General features: G+C 38.4%; 1 protein-coding gene across 1 annotated transcript in view; it reads left to right on the forward strand.

Annotated features, from left to right (window-relative positions):
* Positions 1-14,304, forward strand: part of tenm1 (teneurin transmembrane protein 1) — a 278,449-nt gene that overhangs the window by 1,036 nt on the left and 263,109 nt on the right. The gene's annotated exons all lie outside the window — the stretch shown is intronic.

Consider the following 14,304-nt stretch of genomic DNA (forward strand, 5'->3'; position numbering starts at 1 on the left):
TTATTATTAGATTTTAATTTTGGCCGATACAAATTTTAACAAATAACAATTGGCCCATACTGAAATTTCCCACTTTCTCTCTTATTTGAACTTTTTGTCTTTAAAATAGATTTGTTTTGATCATGTTTTAAATGATGAAAGTTCAAAAATGCATTAATTATGGCATGCTATAGCTAGTTTATTGCAGCATCAAATAATTTTCTATTGAACATGGATGGGATCCCATTTAACAATAGACCAACATAAATACAACAGAAGAAAAATGTTCTGTAAAAAATGCTTTTTCAGGTTGGTCAAAGAGTTTTCATGTACAGAAATAAAGTAATCAAATGTAAAATATATTCTTCATTGTGTAAATTAAATATACACAAATCCTTGGTTCTCTTTCACGTCTTTTTGTACTTTAATATTTAAATCTGCAAGCCTTAAAAACGCGTGCAAAGGGCAAACTTTCGTGAAGATCCAGCCAAAGCGTCGTTCACGCTGGCCCCACCAATGCTTATTGTCGAGCACTGCTGTATTTTGTACCGATTTAATTTTGTTTCAGCAAGTATTTTACCCAGAAAAAAATGTTGGATTATGCAACAGACATTATGCAACTCTTTATTTTCTTTTTAACTCTTGATTTTTTCCGGGTGGGTAGCCTATACTATTGGTTCACCTAAGTGTCAGTCATTCTGGTGATGTGTTTACGTAAGGCCGTCATATGTGCTCGTCCCTATGTAGTTTTCGCTTTTAGGTGTATTATGTGTGATGAGTTACGGTTTCGGCTATTCCTTTTGAAAATGGCTTGATTAGCGATACTAGCCCTGGCACAAGTCATGCACCGCGACACGGTAAACATCTCAATTTGTCTAAAGTAGCCTTATGACCAAATGGTAAATGGTATCACGCTGGAATGTTCTAAAAATGTGTTCATTTTTGATAATTCCAATGTTAACCATAGTAAATGCAGCAAGCTACTTCTCCATTGCATATCATGTCGATTAGTATAATAAGTAAATAAAACACAGAAGGGCATTTGACATTTTGTCTTGCATGAATGTTTTTGAGGTAGTTTATAATTTGCAACATAATTGTGTAAGGCGTAATAGGCGTTCCCTATCGGGAGCAAATAGAGTGCTGCACATGTGGATTTTTAAAAAAAATTGGAGAGGGCGGGTCTTCTCTGCTATATTCTATGCTATAGCTGATATATGCCAGTGATTTTAAATTGATCAAAAATTGGCCAGTAAATATCAGCAGACGATACATGGTTGCATAAATAGGAGCCTCACAACGGTTTTCAGCAATAATAAGAAATGTTTCTTAATCATCAGATCAGTATTTTAGAATGATTTCTAAAGGACATCGAAGAATGGACTAATAGCTGTTGAATAAAAAATGATAGCTTTATGAAATGAATGAATAAATGATTGAATTGTATACATTATATAAATATAAGCTATGGCAGAGAGCAGCTGAAGTTATTGTTAGATTCTTATTTTTGGGTGAATTATTTAAAGGATTATCATGTATTTAAAGGGTGGGTATTTTCCAGGAAAAGTGTTTTTTCTTAAAAAGATCATTATCATGTTACATTACATTCAGTTATATTCTTAGTTGTAATTAAATCTTTGCCCCAAACACTACATCAGGAGAATCATTGCATTCATGCTTTCAGCACTAGAGTTATTCAGAATTTTGCGCCCCATCTTGCTTTTTCCCAAATAATCATTATACAGTAATATAAAAATATATTTCAGCCATTAATATTGCATTTATAGCATTTATTAAAAAGTATGTTTTAACTGTGTGGTACACTTAATACGAAAGGACCTTGAAACACTAGTGTTAACAGCTTGTGCTAATTGGCTTGGAGTAATTTGTTTATCCAGCTGTACAAATGAGACACGGGGGTGCCACAGGGACACCGCATCTCTCCGAGTAGAACGAAAGGGCCGAACAGAGATTTTGGAGTTCGTTGCCATGGATGCAGCTTACCTCATTGTTAAGGCTGCTTTAAATTACTGTTTTAATGAATCATTTTCTTTGATTCACTGATTCACAAATATATGCTGGGAATCATTGCTGTGAATCACTTCTGTCCACCATTACTTTAGAGTCATTGTTTGATATTATTTGCAGGCTTGTCTGTTACTGCATGGATGGATGATCAATAAATAAGCAGCCCTACGGATAAAATGCAAGACAAGCCTCTCAAGACAAAATAAGGGGCACGAATTTAAACAACATATAACATGAGCGTTGGGTTTACACTAGCCTCAGATGGCACGCCTACAGATCTTTCACAGTCTGTTCAGACTGCCTGTTGCATACTGCACACAAAAATGGCAAGTGGTATAAATCAGTTCAGATTAACTTGCCTATAATTAGCATAAAAAAGAGAATTGATTTGTATGTCAGATCGTCTCTTGCTGTCAAATTATGCCGCAAACCAAAAGTCTGGACATATGTATTTACTCTGGAATAAGACTCAATATCAACATTTTAGTAGACATATAGTAGATGCTGAGCGAAAGCACAGAGTAACTTTTAACACACTAAATTGTATCCAATATGATAAAACAGCGCTGCGTTACCCCACACACTCGTGAGCGGAAGAAGTGGAAGTGGCGTAAGCTTATCTAAGGCGATTAGCAGTTGCTCCAGCGCCCTCGTTCCGCTCCAACAGCGTTTGTAATGTTAATAAATCTTTAATAAATTACCGGTTATCCATGAATATGATTTCTGCCCGAGTCTATGGTATTCTCCACTGGCTGTAGAGGTGAAGACAACAACTCCCATGATTCCACAAAATCATGGAGTCATCAAGCTACCTCTAGTGGCAAAAAAGTAAATAGTATATGTTTTTAGTATAACTTTCCAACAAATTGATATCTTGTGGCCTTGATCACATTCCCACGATTTAATATGTTGTGGCCACAACAAAACTAGGTGAACTGAACATGTCCTCTTCTGGCCACCATACACTCTAAAAAATGCTGGGTTGTTTTAACCCAACTTTGGGTCAAATATGGACTAACCCAGCCGTTGGGTTAAATTTTTACATTACATTTTTAACCCAACATTTCGGGTTTGTCCATATTTGACCCAAAATTGGGTTAAAATAACCCAGCATTTTTTAGAGTGTAGTGAAACACTTGATTGGTTGGATCTTTCAAATAAACAGAAGAAAAGTCTTTAAGACTTTGTAACTATAGGCTATACCTAATTTTGAATAATTAACCTAGGCAAGATCATAGGCCTACTGTAGTATCTACGCTATTCCACAGTCCTCCATCATTGTATTCTGTGTCTTACACACAGTGATAAATGCATTTAGACCATCCGATTTCTACACGGCAGGGATAAAATGCACTTTATCTCTGCTTTTGGAAGCTCATTTAGTCTTATTAAAGTTCAGAGCTTGTTCTCTATAACCCTTTGGAAGAAAAACGGGCTGCGGCTGTCAGACGCAGAGTCCCTGAGCTCACGCTGAGCGCTTGTGCTCGCGCTGCTGCAGTTAAATACACGATCTGCAGAGAAAGAAAGGGCATTTTCAAGACTGACATTTGTGTGGATTAATAATAAACATCTCATTAAATGAAAACATCTCTTCAGTGGCCTTGTGCTGACAAATTAATCCTTTGTCAATATTTTCCACACTTCTGACGAACTGTGCTGTATAATAAACATTGACATCGGGATCAAGTATTGAAATTTACGAAATTATATTGTACCACTGTAATATTTATTATGTTATTTTGTATTATTCTTATTTTTAGTGTTAAATCGGGTGGAACCATTGTATCTTGAATGTGCATTGCTTCTGTTGTCAGATATTTTTGTTTTCATATTTTAATTTATTATCGTAATCATAAACACTGGTTTGTTGCACAAACAGTTTTACCATTTACTGCACTTTTTTTCACTTTTTCTAAAGTATACTTGAAAAAGTGAACTAAGTATAGGAAATTTAACTTAGTATAGGAAGTTTTGCACAGGAAATAGCTTACTTCCATGTTGAAAATATGGATATATTGGTTAATCACACAACCTATACCATACATAAATGTATAACACACCTAAAAACTGATTCTTGTGCAAGGTATATGCTGATTGATTGATTGATTGGCCAGTCGACCCAGTACGTTGTGATTGGCCGAAAACCTCAAGCGTGTGTCAGAAATGTAATGCCCCTTACCATAATCACAAACTTCAGCTTTCAAAGCAATTATAAAAGCAGTTAATAATGTCGTCAGAGTTGGATTCTGAAAATGCAGGTGAACGAGCCGATCGATCGGAACAAACTTTGCGACTTCAGCAGAACAGCCAGTGTGAAACAGAACACGTCGTGCATCTATGTTTGTCATCATCTGTTCACCACCCAATTGACCTATGGCTAAGCCACGCCCCCTCCAGTTACTCGGAAAACAGTCGACATTCAGGGACTGGCGCTATGGCAGCTGTCAGAGTAGGAGACATTTCACAGGAGGCAATTGGTGATTTTTGGAGACAGAAAGATTATATATCACGTCAAAGTCACCTAAAGGGCCTTAACTATGTATTGGAGGGTTATATTAATATTTTTGTTGTTGAGAAGGTCGATGAAAAGCTTCAGCTCCAAGCAAAAATGTACAGGTCACAGTGTAAACGTGATAAACCGCATATCGTTGCCCTAACCATTTGGTGCTACAGTATTTAACGTTACATGAATCATTGTTAACATTTGTTATCTCGGTTATTAACAGATACCTTAATGAAGCTAAGTGACATGATGTACAACGCAGCTGGAAGCTAACTAATGGTAGGCTAAAGTTAGCCTAACGTTACGTTTGAGATTTTAAAGATAACGTTCAAATACGTTGTTGACTTAACTTAGAACAGATGTAGACATCCTTGTTTCATTTATCCACGTTTAGTTGGTGTTGTGGTCTACCGCATAACTTAACTTAATCCAGAGCAGACACTTATCTCGGTTGAGATGTGGCTTGGGAAAGGGTAAAAATACACACCGTCGCCCAGCCTCTCGGAAACTCTTGTCGGAGTTGCATGTACCCCATACACACCGTTTGACCATTTTAAACTTAAAATGACAAGAAAAAAGAATAAAAACTGACTAACTGTAATGCATTTCAATGGACGTGGAAGCAGAGAATGTCTGAGTGTATTGGGTTAGCTGCGCACTGTGATTGGCTCATCGCGTTTGAGGGCGTGGCTTAGCCATAGGTCAATTATAAGCGGAGAAACAGAAGATACTATGTTTGTAAACTTAAATCTATCTCTGTACTTTCGCTCATAAGAACGACAAACAATATGCGTTACTGCACAAAACTCAACATTTCAGTCAATTGCAAATACTCACCATTCTTACAGGCTCTGATTCAGAAGTGCCAGATTGCACTAGCAAAGTTGCAATTTTCCCAATTTCTTTAAATAGCCTTTGTGGACAGCCGGTCTTGTACTCTCCCATGTTCAGGAAACTATCCTCCATCAAATGTGCTGCACACACACACATTTGGGTTGTACTGTTCTGAAACAGTGTTAAATAAATCTTAACCACTGATTCCTAATTGCTTTCGGGAGGCCAAGGTACTTCTATGCTTTCGCATAGAAACACACAGCATCGCACGACATGACGGTGAGAACCGTTCTTTTGCGTATGCATGTGGGCGGCATTATGCAAATATTTCCACCTAGTGACGTAGGTATGTGAAGGAGAAATCGATCTAGGCGTTTTAGCTAGGTCTGGATCTGCCTTCTCTTTTAAATAGAATAAAGACTTTGAGCTTTGTAACTTCGCAGATCTTATACATGCACAAATAGATACATAACACACTAAAGAAAAAGGAAAACCCTTTAAAACAAAAACAATTCAGCAACACAAAAGCATAGAATCAACTAAACAACCTAATTTGAGAGTGCTAGACCGGCAAAAATAAAACTGTTTTCATAAACGCCACTATAGCATTTCTACTACAGACTTGGGTGGGGCCCATTCTCATGGTTTTCTTTTTCTTCTTTTCTTCCTTCTCAGCAAAACTTTCAGTACTGTGTGAGTGTGTTCTTTTCTAGTCTGTTTGCATATTCAATACCTCAGCCTTAATAATGGAAACTGAGAGTTTTCCTCCCACATGCAGCAGTGCGTTCACTGGCTACCCATGTCCACCGGTCTAAGAGCAGCCATGTGCTTTCTCAGATAATGTTTAGGCTCAACAGCTTGTCCTAGATCAGAGCGCCACATCACACCACAGGACATTTCATCAGGAGAGACCACAAAGAATGGGAGTCAGAAAAATCAAAGGCTTGTCAGCTTTTAGAGGACAATGCCATTTCTTTCCTACGAAAAACATTGCGCCCCCCTGTCGCACGGATGTGAGACGGAGAAACAAAGTGAAATCTGTAAACAGCACAAGTCGATAAGGGGGCTCTGGGCTGACCTGATCATGTGTGACCCCCTGTCGAGCGCATCAGTGGTTCCCATGGCGACCAAGTGTCTGTGAGTTGAATTCTGTTTCCACAGTCGATGGCTCTCTCTCTCTCTCTCTCTCGCTCTCAGTAATGTCATACCTTAAATGGGGATGACTAATTACTTCAGTTAATTAATTTAACGTGTGTTTGCATGCATATGAGGTATTTGCCTAACTTGGAGTTTAAGTGATTGCATTTTTCGGAGTGTGTGACAAAGATAGAGTGTGTGTGTATGCTTGCCCATGCAGACTTGGCTAATCCCTGATCGTGAGATGGCAGAGAATATGCTGGATTTCTTAAGGCTGCTTTTGTTCCATGTCAATAAATAATGCCAAAACTCTCTCTCTCACACACACACACACACACTTTGTAACATCAGTTCTCCATTTACATTCTGTTTCCAATGTGAACAAAATGTCATTTTCTGTTCATAGATGTCCCACGTTTCCATCACTCATAAACATGCAGGAGCATTCTCTTGATATTCGGTGACAGACAAAGCCACTGCTTTTAGCCCGAATGGAAATATATGTTAATGTGCGCATGCAATTAGGTGAGAAAGAGATAAAAAGAGAGAGAGTGAGTAGGTCTGAAAATATGGATTGCTTAATGTGTATGCATTGCAATTAGAAGAGAGGGAACGAAGGTACGAGTGAAAAAGAGGAAGTTCTGAAACCTCTCTCCCTCCTCTCTTTAGCATTAAAAAATCTCCAAGTGAACAAAAGGGATGAACAGGAAGCAGTGGCAGAAGCGGTGGACGTCGCAAAGCGTGAAATTTCCAGTAAATCCCATCAAGCATTTATTTAGCTCTTCCTCCCCTCAGCATTTCGGTCCTAAAACAGAATACATTACGTCTCTTCTTTGTTTCAGACAGTCCTCATGCTGGCCCTCGTGAAAAAAGGTCCCCAAATGTTTCAGCTTTATCGCATTACGCATCTTTGATTAGTAAATCTTAAATTGGTTTTGGTTTACTGGTGTTAAGATATCTTAAAGTGTTTGCAGCTCAGCCCATATCTAATAAGCTAGTGAAGTTTATTACAAACAGGTCTCTGTGGTCTTCTAAACGTGTTCTAACAGTCAAACCTTGCATTTACGAGGATGCTCAGTCCCCAAATATGGAACAGCCTGCAGAAGACATCAGGCTCTCTGAGGGGTTGTTCACAGAGGATGCCTTCTTGCGCTCAAAAACATAGTGCAGTAAAATTAATGCAAAAAAGTCGGTGTCTAAGATGCATTTTTAAAAGTTTAACTTTTTAAACTTGATACAACAGTGCTCTTGGCTAAAAATGCTGAAATAAGAGAAAGACACAGCAACGTTAAAAGATATGCATATAGCACAGAGAGTGAATTTGAATTTTAGAAGAGGACATTTTTTTTAATATAAATACAATTAACCCCCCCCCCCCCCAATAAATAAAAAACAGTGCAAGAACATGCCTTGCGATGCCAGAGTAATGGATGCTAGTCCTCAAAGCATGATGATGTGCTGGTCTCACCACTCTTATCCAGCATCACCGAATTACCGCCTAGCCTTATGTCAGTGCCGCCCCATCCTTTTGGTCTCCGCCTTGTAGTCGGTCTCCTGACTACAGCAGGTGTGAGAGGAGGGGCACAGTAAAGGTACTTCTGGCAGCGTGCACTCAGAAAAAACTAGTCTCTTTTAGAAATATTGAACTCTGTATCCTGAGGCCTGAATCCTACCCACACCAACCAGCCTGTGATGACAACACAACATTTTCTGCATCACAAACCCGTTGGACACACTTTTGCCCCCATTTTTCACATTGATGTTGACTTATTTAAAATAAACCACCTCTCAAAGGCTTGATACCACATCCGTTATATCTGTTATTGTTCATTCCGCTACATCAACAACAGTCATCCAACAAACTTGCTGAAAAAGACCAAAAAAAGATGTATAATTAAGATAATTAAATATTAATGAAATATATTTTTAATTTTTATTACAAAGCTTCTGTTGACAAAAATATATGACAAGAAAAAATACCTTAAACAGTCAACAAAAATGGAAAACAAAATATTAATATATTGAAATATAAAGGACGTTTTCATCAAAAGACTAAAACGACAAAACTGCTAGACAAGCACCAGTAACTGAAGTAAACTAGATTGGAAACTAATGATTCATGCCAAAGTTTTGTTTCTTTTAATACGTAAAGGATTTACTCGTGTTGTTATTTATTACGCATTTACCAGCACATCATACTGCACTGTTTGCACAAAAGGTGCCGCACAAAGTCTGAACTGAATTTGTAGCCCCTCAATCTTTGTGCCCAATAGACAGCAGCAACAAACTTATCAGGAAAAAAATACCTAGCCTTGATGCGTTTCCCTTTCGTCTCATCTGAGTAAAGATTAATCTGATCTACAGAGCTCACATCTCCCTCACACGCTTTTGACCAGTGCCACACAGCCAAGCTCGGCTCATCGTCATTTCTCATCCCTTCATCTGCAGCCTCTGACGTTCCATCAGCCAGTCCCTCTGCTGACACGAGTCCCTGCACACACACACACACACACACAGTCCCAGCTCTAAGAGTCATGTCGGGTTACTTGCCTGCTCCTGCTGTGGTCTTTTCCTCTCTCAGTATTTTCTGTTGCCTTATGCTCAGGGAATTTAAATGTCACTCATTTCTGATTGGCTGTGTATGTGGAAAGCAATACAGGCTGTTTGTATTCTATATCCACACGTTCAAAGCGCTGCAGTTTCAGAGCTGACATACACTACATTTGAGATCTCCCCTATGAGCAACACAAAAAGAAACCTTTACGGGTTTATTAGGGAGGGTCAAAGTTTGTACGCCTGTCTATTTTCAGAGAACATGATTCAGAGCAGCTGATTCTGACACAATCTTTTCCCCAAAAGGCTTCATGATATAGCTTCATTCTAAATAAATGGCAGAACATCTGAGATGTTGACCTTGGTTTTCTTCATTCATTCTAGAATCAAATGCATTAGATTATTGTCATCATCATCAGTTTGAATGCTGAAAATATGTCCTTATGAATGTCACACCGACTCACTCCCAGCATTCACCATAGCGGGAGATACAATGAACACTATAACACAATAGATGATGCAGGCCTTTTTCACTCAAAGAATTGGTTGCAGCAACTGTTGTGAGATATTGTTCATTCACACTGCCTAAGCTTTCCTGCATTCTTTGCTTGCATTCATTTACCTTCTGGATGTGAATTTGGTTTTTGTTTACATTCTTTTCAGACCTCAGGTATAGATGTCAATGACAAGTTCTTTCAATCATGGGTTTCGTTGACATGGTAAAGTTCCCCTATTATGCCATTTTTAAGGTTCCTCTCCTACAATAGGTTTACATACATAAAAAAGTCAAAACACTTTCCTTTTCTCATAATATACATTGAGCACATCTTTTGAAGTGAATCTTTCAAAGATCCAGTCTCCCTAAATCCCTCCATTCCACGAGCCTGCAATGTGATTGGTCTACTGCTTACAGTGTGTGTCGGCCATTACCAAATCCAAATTGCAGCTCTGGAGGGTTCCTCAATCCCTAGCGATTGTACACTCTGTTAGAACAATAACGATGGCGTCGACTTTACCATATGAAGTTGAGCGCGAGTCCAATGATAAAACATTGGATGTTATTCAACCTAAACCTCCATCGCAAAGCAGGACATTTCTCAGTGATCGGTTTTACTCAGTTTATCATACATGGTTGTAACTAATTCCTCTACTTAAGCATTAACAAGTGTTTGTTCATCAACCAATGTGTATATTATTAATTTAATTTAGTGTGTACATTTTTTGTAGTGCGCATGTGGAAACTGTATCATAGCGAGCACTATCGTGAGTGTCATAACTGTATAGTTTGTAAACCAAAATCTTGCTCCATCCTTAATCATTACTCAAAGTAATAAAAAATACAGACAGTCTGCATTAACTGACAACATTTTACGTGATAGTGGGCCCACAGCTGATTAGCAGAACTATTTCAGTAAGATGTTAATAACGTGAGTTAGCCGGAGACCTACAGCTGCACTCAGTAGAAAATATGTACATCAATAATTTATCATACAGGTTGTGATTCAGAGGAGGTTGTTAGTCCAAGTAAAGTGGGCACTATCCCATCTTTAATTGATAAGCATTTTGCCAATCTCATGTTGGCCGAGATTTGAGAACCATTCGTCAGTAAAATGACGGAAACACAACAAAAGGTTTTACTGCTGTTGTATCGCTGTGGTAATTTTAATCATTGACTCTTCACATCCTCTTCCTTTGTAAGTGTATAGAGAGAGAATTTGCTTTTGCAGCGCAGAAAACAACGTCTTCTCGACATGTACACAACACGAATCAATCAGTGTTTTGGGGCGGGTCAAACTGGACCATAAACAGTCATTATGCTAATGTGTTACATTGTTACGTTTACGCAAGTGAGACTAGAATTATTGACGACTTGTTTCGGCACGGCAGTTCAGAATCGATTCTTTCTTTTGCAGGACAATACCATATCGAGCACTTTGATATTTCAAACTTTGCAGATCTTTTAGCAACTTGCAAGCAAGAAAGCACTTTATTTATATAGCACATTTTTTAAACAGCAGATTTAACATTCACAAACAGCTACATTGCATGAAAGGTAAAGGTAAAAATGTAAATCTGAAAAAGCATAAAAGCTGCACTTTAATGTGACATGGAATACACTGAAAACTGGAGAAAAGTAGGAAAGAATGAGGTTAGAGAATGCTTAAAGACCAGTGGTGCTTAAGGGGATGCAGGTTCAGATCTGGCCAGCATCATGTCTCAATTTCATTCCCCACTTTCCTCCCTAAACTGGCCTGCACTATAAAAGCAAATAAAATTAAAAAAAGAAATCCCTTAGCTATTTCTCTCAGGAGTGTAAAAGTGCTACCACTCTTTTCTTGTGGCACACACCTCATCCCTCTCTCTCTCTCTCTCTCTCTCTCTCCCTCTCTCTGTTGCTACTACTTTCATACTGTTGCCCCTAGAATTGAAAGATGTTGCGACAGTTCTTTAATCTGAGTAATCTGAGTATAGCCTAGAGGTAAGAGTGGAGTCAAATAACTGAGTAGAACTGTGGAAAACATGCAATTAAATCAACCTTATGTGAAAGAGGATTGCTGGACCAAATACCAGAGTTAAAGATAGTATAGATATTCTAATGAAATATTACACCAGTAAAAGTAAGTCCTCAATAAAAGTACAAGTTATCAAATAGCCAGCTCTCAATAAAGACAAAAAGATTAGTGGACGAAGACATTAAATATGCATGACCTGCAAATAAGCAAATGTTTCTTTTTATTAACAAAACGTGTCCTATACGCTATTAAAGGGATTGGCTGCTTGTCTTTTTACATCAGCCTTTTCATTCAAAAGCACCTTGCACAAATTTATAACTTAAATATGATTTTCAATCACAATAAACAATACTAAAATTCGGCAAAAGTTACTTGGCTTCAGCCAAGTCCGCTGCACACTGTAGTCTTATAAGTCCAATTTGGGAATGAATTGGAACAGTGCAATCTGTTCAGGGATTCAATGGGTTCATCAAAAACAATCATCTCAAAAGCATGATTTAGTCTTTAATCCAATATCGCAATTATATCTCTGACCAAGTCTTGATTTCTTTAGTCTGAAATAACAAGGAACAATATGTTAATAATAGAGTAAAAATTAAGATATTATGCTTTGAAGTATAGTAAAGAAAAAGTAAAAGTCTCGGAAGTAGTAATTAAATAACTTGGTAATGAAATAATTTAGTAATTAAATAACTCCCTTTTGAATATATATTAAATTTTTCTATATAAAGCTTCATGGTAGATTAAGTATTTAGCAGGTTCCATGATGTCATCTCCTTAGTTTTAACACAACATACACAAAATACACACATGCACGTACAAGCACAACTCATTGAGCTGGAAGAGAGAATTGATTAACTTTCCCCACTCTCAGAGTTTAGTTAGAGTTGAACATTCTTCTGTATCGACTTAGAGATTAGCTCACCTCCACCCTTCCACCTCCCCATGGGCGTTACCATGGAGACACAAATGTGGGAAAGAGGCTGTTGCTATCCCACAATTCCACATGTCTCTACGGGGCAAGAGATCAAACCGAAAGAGTCTCTCTCTCTGGCTCCGACTTTCTTTTGTTAACCCTTAGAAGGCTCCCTGCTGCGGTCGGATCTTTTAAAACTCAGTACTAAAGATTTACAAAGTGTTTCTCTGTAGGAGAACACTGAGACCAGCAGGAGTTGTAATCATACAACCGCCCAAACAATTCATTATCAAACCCCAGAGTCTAACCCTGAACCATCCACTGATCTTACCAAATTTAAGTACAATGGAAAGCACAACGAAGATATTTTGTGCTAATGCAGCTAATGCAAAGACTATCAACACCAACAAAAACACAATAAAAAATACCAATAAACCTCTGAAAATTATAATGGTAGCACTTTATTTTACAGTCCTGTTCCCTTTGTACTGTACATACTATGTACTTATTACCCAGTTATTGCAATCATCATAATAACTAGTTACTAACCCTGAACCTAAACCTAACCGTAACCCCTGTAGTTTATATTACCCAGTATTTTCTTAGGTAACACTGTAAGTACACATAAGTGCAAATACTGTAAAATAAAGTGCAACCATTATAATTAAATTAACACTTAGATGGAATTAAATTAACTTTATGCACTGCCCTTCAAAAATTTATGGTCAGTTATTTATTTTTCAAAGACATGATCATCTTATGATCATCCATTTATTTGATCACAAACCAGTAAAAACTATAATGTTATTACAAAATTCTCCTAAATTCATAAGATTTCTGAAAGTGCATTTAAATGTTATTATATAAAAATCTAAAGAAGCGACTACTGCAGGAATATGACCATCTCGGCGTTGAGATCGAGACTCGCCTTAAGCCGCGTTTCCACCCCAGGAACTTTCCCCCGGGAACTAGGAACTTTGGGGTAATACTTGGTGTGTTAACACCGCAGGAACCAGGGTCTAAATGAAGTTCCGGGTAAAATTCCCCCCCCAGAATTTAAAGTCCCTGCTGGCGAGGTCGTACTTTTTCAGAGTTCGGGAACTTTCGGGGTGGGACTTGTGTGCTGAACATGCTTATTGGTTCTTACTACTTGTTCTTTCTGCCCGATGGCGGGCATTAGTCCCATCCATCTCACGGCCAATGTCCGCTGATAACAAACGTCTACTTTTATAGCATTACGAGCTTTCTGAATACGCTTTTGGTGCTCGTCTCTTTTCTGCCGTTTTGTTAATTACCTCGTTAGTAAACCAATCACACACAAAAGTAGCACAACTTGAATCTCCTCCATACAAAACTCAAAACGCACTCAAAACTCAAAAGAAACGCGCAGACTGGGAGGAGCAGTCAAACGCAGTTCAACATCACTACATAATATTCCCGCCCTGGACCGTTACTTTAGTCTGTGGTGTAAACGCAGTAAGCAAACGGTCTGGGGCAAAAAAAAGTTCCTATGTAAAAAGTTCCTGGGACAAATAGTTCCTGGTAATTGTGGTGGAAACGCGGCTTTAGTTCGCGAAGGTGGAGTCCCCATTCCCATGCCCCGCTCTATTGTTTCTTCTGGGCCAACTTCCCAGAAGGGGGTTAAAGTGCTGTGTGGGTTGGGTGTTCTGAGGATTGGTAGTACCATTCTTTCCTGAAGTGCATGAGGAGCTTAAGAGGGCATGGACGGTACCTTTCTCTGCCAGAAACCGCCTAGGTTTCTTCCGGCTCACTACCCTTGATGGGGGAGCGACGAAGGGTTATGGCTATCCGGCTGTCCCTTCAGTGGAGCGGTATGTCGC

This window comes from Pimephales promelas, chromosome 4 (genome assembly GCF_988280905.1).
Source record: "Pimephales promelas chromosome 4, fPimPro1.hap1.1, whole genome shotgun sequence".
NCBI classification, from domain to species: Eukaryota; Metazoa; Chordata; class Actinopteri; order Cypriniformes; family Leuciscidae; genus Pimephales; species Pimephales promelas.